The following is a 5,935-nucleotide window of genomic DNA, read 5'->3' on the forward strand; positions in this document are numbered from 1 at the left end:
TGCTAATAAACCAGGCAGCAGCTTTGTTTGTGGCTGAGTAACACTGTCTGGCCCTGGTGTGACAGATGTTTAAACCCTCTTGCCCTCCAAAAGCAACTGGTCACATACAGACTACCTATGGGCAACAATCCTGGGCCATGCTAACTCCTGGACTGTGCTTGAGAACAGTTTGGTAGAGCACTGGTTGTCCTGGGCCAAAACTGTACCCAGGAGCACACTAAGAGCTGGAGGGATGGCTGGTTGAGCTCCCCTACTTGTGCCTTGATTCACTGGCTTGATTTTCTGCTCTAGATGCTGCCAGTCCGGCTGGTGTCGGGCAAGTTACCTAATGCATGACATAAGAAAGAAAAGACTCTTCCAGCTTCATTTCTAGCCTTTGTCACTTCATGCCCTCTCTCCCATGGGGGTAAGAGTGTATCCTTACCCACAGACCAAGGGAGGCTGACAGATTTGGATACATTGGGAAAGAGAAGTGTGGTGCAAATGTAAATTCACTACAGTGGTTTATAGAAATTTGATTCACTGAAAAGCTGGGTGTGTGGTATAGGCTTGCCATGAAGATGGTATTCCCCATTCACAGACATATTGTAACTTTGTCCATGCTTATCATACAGTTACTGAAATGCATTAGCATTAAAGTATGTTGTATAAAAGCAGTCAACTGTGTCCTATATTCTCCTCCTGCCAGCCTTTGTCTTGACTTTATGTTGCAGATTAGGAAGGACAGCTGAGGATCTGGGTCGCCCCACGCATGCTATACATAGTCAAGGAGTCCAAGAGACCTGATAGACTATGCATGGTGTTTCTTTCTGACCACACAACTTACTTCAGCAGTCTCAGAGGCTTGATTTCAGTGGAAGATAGTATACATAAATGATGCTTGCTGAGAAGTGCATATGCAGTTCTTGTAAAACAGCATGCGTGTCTGCATGTGCCTGCATTAAAATAACAGGGCAAAGGTGACTGCCATATATTATTTACTTGCTGGCTGAGATTTATCTGCCTGCCTTAGGGACTCCTGCCTCTTGTCTCTCAGATTTTGTTCCTGGGAAACATTTTGGTTTGAAGAACTGTGTTTGAGGGTGCTCTACTATGGCTAGAGGGGCTGAGTTTAAACTGAAATTATTTAAATTGAAATAATTTAAACTGAAATCAAATGTTCCACACAGGTTATTTTAGGTATGCCAATATTTTAGGTTTGCTTGTGGGTGCATCTGAATTTCTCTTCTCCCTTGGTCAGCAGCAGAAACATTTTTCTTATTGTTGTCAAGTAGGTGGTAGTGGTGGGGGCAAGCCTTGTTTGTGGCTAGTGGCCAGCTGATGATGATAAAAATACAGAAAAAGATGGGAAGAAACGAATGGATAGTGCAATTACACCTGATAAGGATCAACTCTACACTCTATGTGATATGTACACATTTGAAACCTACACACATAAACACATAAAACATTCAAGACGTGGAATCAGGTTCTTCCACACAGCAGCTACAATTACATAAAGAAACTAAAAAGGATTTTTTTATACTGTGGTGCTGGCAGTCAGAGCCTCCCCTCTGACTGCGTCTGGGAGAAGAGTGTGTTAAGTGTGAGCAGAATAAATGACCTGTTTGTAGGCAGCATGGCAGACACCTGTGTAGCACCTCACTGCTGCCCGGGTGCCAGGCATCATGACTAGACAAAAGCAAACCTAATTACAGCAGACCTTGAGCAAGATCCTCAGAGGTGACTGTGGGAAAAATGCACCTACATGTTCCAGGTAGATCTTTTTTCAGTGCTGTTCAAGTCATGCTCTCTGTACGTGGACAAAGGCAGACCTGGTTTTGCACATTGCAGGGCAGCTGCACTTCTGAAGAGGAGCCATTTTGCGAAGGAGAAAGGAGCAGCACCTAGCCTGTTCCTGAGTCGCTGCCTCTCTCCTGGGGTCTGAGAAAACCAGAAAGGAAGCCCTGAAAGCTTTCTCCTTTTCCACTGAGGCACAACAGAATAAAACAGAATTTTCGAGTTGGAAGGGACCCACAGGAATCATTAACTCCTAAGTGAATGGCCCATATAGGGGGTTGAACCCACAACCTTGGCGTTATTAGCACCATGTTTTAAGCAGGTCTCAGGATTTCCTGTGAAGCAGTAACAGGACAGCTTTCAGGATTCTTACAAGAGTGAATTCACATGCTAGAAAGTGGAATTTCCAAATGCATTTCCCTTCCTACACCTTTTCTTTTTCATCTCCATAAATCTGTGTCAGTTTTTAAAGAACCTATTTTGGTGGGAGGAAAAGGGGACAGAACAAGTGATGAGCTATTCAGAGCTAAAAGAAGAGATTCATGCTGCCAGAGGTAATACTGTAGAAAAATGTGTCAGTGTAGCAGATGATAGTTCTCCTCTCCTAATGTCTCTCCTGAAGCATCAAGGTGTGTGTGTGTTTCAGAGGCAGTCTATGAACTGCATGTTGAAATGGTTGCCATGGCAGTGACTGAGTATAAGTTAGAGAGCATGATTAGCCAGAGTTGGCCTAAATAGCTAAAGGGAAGGAAAAAAGAAATAAAGGGGAAAAAAAAGGCCAAGGACTTTCTCTTATTTGGAATACAGATCCATCAGCATTAGATTGTGCCAGGAAAAGGAAGCAAGGCTGATAGAGAGGACCTTGCAGGAGCATGCTCCACACCCCAGCCCCGGCAGCACAAGCTGCCAGGGGACCTTCTTCCCTTTACAGTGTGCCAATGCTGCAGCTGCAGTGCCAAGCATCCCTGTCAGTGCTGATTCAATGAAATGGTGCTTCTCCAGAGTCAGAGGTGAGGCCAGGGCTCTGCTCGGCCTTCAGCAACCCAGAGAGCACAGTCGTGCTGGTCTCCTGGCTGATGCGGGGCACAGCCACATTAGAAATGTGGGAGACTGGCCTGCAGAGAGGTTGCAAGGCTTGCTCCAAGAGACATAGAGGGCTGCTAGCCTGGGTGGGGTGTTTGTTAGCAAAATCCCTGTCCTTAGAGGCATTCCAATTCCTCTGGCCCACTAACCCACATCTGATTGACACATACCTGTGAAAGGTATCCTGTCTTCATTTGGAGCCTGTGAATTGGAGTGCACAGCCTTTTTTGTTAATTCATTGCAGTAGTTCATTAAAAAAATAATATCCTAATATCTAATTTAGATGTGTATGATATTAATATTCAGCCTGTGCTGCATGCTGTGTTATTCTCTGCTATATTAAAAAAAAGTCACTTCTTGAGATCCTGTGGGTTTTTGTAGTGAAGGTTTCTTATGCACTAGAGTCACTTTCAAGCTTGTTTTTGAAGAAGTAAAGATTCAGAATTCTTTCTCTCAAAGGATTGTATTTTAGCTCTTCTCAGGGAGAAGAGGAAGAGCAGGAGACCAACATAAAGATGTCTCAATAGCAGTTCTGGAGCTGTGGAGTGCCACATTAGGGGGCCAGATGCCCAGTGTAAAATCAGTAGAAGGCTTTATGCAAGCTGAGAGTATGGAGGTAGGTGTTTGCAGGAGCAGAGCCCGCTAGCTTGATTCTCTTCTCTTACAGCTTTCTAAAATAGACAAGTTTAATTTACATTAGCCTGAAGTGCTTCTGCTCTTAGTCCTTTGAGTGAGATAAGATATGAATCCACTTAGGCCAGTCCATAACATATGATCACTTATCAAGGATATTTTTCTCCCCTCATGTCCAAAGGGATCTGTAGGTTCCTCTGTTAAGAGGAGTAGAAACCAGCAGTACTTCCTGTGGTTAATAGGCATCTGTTTGGCTGGCAGAGCTGGGATGAGAGAGATCAGATCATATGGCCTGCAATTTAGGAGGAAGAAAAGAAAAACCCACAAGACACCTATTTGCCCTGCAATCAGGTTGGCTTTTGCTGTTATTTGCAGGAGTCTCTTCCACTTCTTGCATCTCTTAAATCCTTGTCATCTGGGTTTGAGAGCTAGGACTATCTTCTTTGGCACTAAGTCAATGATATGTTTTTTAGCACCAGCAGCCATTCATATTTTACATTACTGTTCCTCTCTGTTCCTTTCAAGCAATAATCATAAATATCAGCCTTCATTCCTAGAGCGCCTTTCATCCCAGGGGCTCCCAAAGTACTTTCCAAGCTTAACAAGCTTATTGTAGAGTACTACTTTAGAAAGGTTGAAACTTACTTCCCATTAAAGCCTGATTTTGGGAAGGAAAATGCTGAATTATAATGACTTCAATACATGAGGGAGCCTTTGCAGCTGTTATTTACTATGTTCCCTTACAAAAAAGATTGCTTCTTGCTCCTCCATCCCCCTGTCTCCCCAGCTCAATCCAGCATTGCTCAGTTACCTGGGGGAGAAGAGTGCAAGTAGGAGAGGTGGTCATCCCCTGTGATCTGAGAGAGTGCTTTTTTTCTGGAATCTATAGCTGCCCTCAACGATTTCTTCTGACAACTCCATTTCCATCCAGTCCATTTTGTCTTTATCAGGGAAAATGTCCTAGGGCAGAGTTGAATGTCCTGTGGCTTTGGCCAGAGAGGTCACCATCCACAGTTAGGCTATGCTACAGATCATGTGAGAAATTGTAGTCCTCTTCAGGACAAAGTCAGCTGGCCTAATTTAAGTCACATTCCCCTGGAATCAAAGCACACCCGGTTGCTTTGCACTGAAATTAATCACAGCCTTTGAAATGGTCCTTTATTTGGCTCATCTGTTGGAGCAATAATTCCAGAAAAAAAGATTGTTACTGGTAATTTCTGAACTGAAGAATTTGTTTCCTAATGAATAATATGATTAATTTTAGAGAAGCCTGAATCCGACCAGTGTCAATTTGTTTTCTCTTCTTTCAGGAGGACTCAGCACGGTGGGACCTGTCCATCTCATGATGTACAGAACTTTTTTCCATGCTGCCATGTGGGAAAGTGGTCTCTCCTCTGCTTGGCTGAGAGAGGCCTGGGTCAGGCACACAAACTCTCATTGCTTTTCCAAGGCCACACCAAGAGCTCATGGTAGAAATGGGTACAGAAATGTCCTATCTGGTTCAGTGCTTCATCTGCACAAACATAGTTTATCAATACACATAGCTTTAGATGAAAGGTACATCAAAGCGTATTTTTGGCTGCAGCTTTCAGAAGTAGTACTAAATCTCCTGGGGGAATGCAAGCAGTGAGATATGATCCAAGTATCCAAATCCCCATCTTCTTACTCTCTTTCCTCCTCTCTCACACTGATGGGGTTCACAGGAAAGCCCTTCCTTGAGGTTATGTCATCTATTCCCATCAGTAGATTTTGGTTCCTAAATGCATTTTTGCTCTTTTCCAACAAAACACTGCCTGTTTCAACACTAACTCTGAAGATTTGTAAGTTGGCAAAGGATACAAAAAGAATAATGAACCAGCAGTTACTGTTTACATTGGCCACCTTGTATAAATGCTGATATTAGCATTTCTGAAAGGATTCATTCATCACTGAAAAAAAAGGTTTGTACCTGTGAATAAGATCTTGCCTGGGAGGGCCTGTGTGCTTCCTCTCCTCTATCAACAAAGCCTACAAACATGAAGAGATGGTTTTGCAATGGATATTAATGCATATCTATTATTTCAGGATGAGAATAAGCCACTGAATATATTCCATGCAGTAGTAAATGAATGAAAGCAGCAGTAAATTAAAAGAAAAAGAATTTATTTTCGTGTGTCATGTTTATTTATTTATTTATTTATTTCGGGACTGAAAGTGTCTCTTGGGCTTTTTTCTTTGAACTAAAATCCTGTGATACAACCTCAAGTGATCTAACCCAGTGGTTAGATCTGGTGTCATGGAAAATCAGATAGACCCACACTAGAAAGAACAATGGCTGCTGAAAACATTCTGCCAGTTCCAGACGATGACCTCTTCTGGGAGTGTCAGTGAAATAAACACACTTTTAGAAGTACCCTTAAGCCTTCCTTACCTCCTGCTGTTTGTCACACTTGTTGCAATT

General features: G+C 43.0%; 1 long non-coding RNA gene across 1 annotated transcript; it reads left to right on the forward strand.

The window, feature by feature from the left end:
* The first annotated feature begins 1,999 nt into the window (after positions 1-1,999).
* On the forward strand, positions 2,000-5,639 carry LOC116440916. The gene is made up of 2 exons (XR_004238801.1): positions 2,000-3,478; positions 4,806-5,639. It is a non-coding gene; the product is annotated as an uncharacterized LOC116440916 (long non-coding RNA).
* The last annotated feature ends 296 nt before the right edge of the window (positions 5,640-5,935 follow it).

The sequence above is a fragment of the Corvus moneduloides genome, chromosome 3 (genome assembly GCF_009650955.1).
Source record: "Corvus moneduloides isolate bCorMon1 chromosome 3, bCorMon1.pri, whole genome shotgun sequence".
Taxonomy (NCBI): domain Eukaryota; kingdom Metazoa; phylum Chordata; class Aves; order Passeriformes; family Corvidae; genus Corvus; species Corvus moneduloides.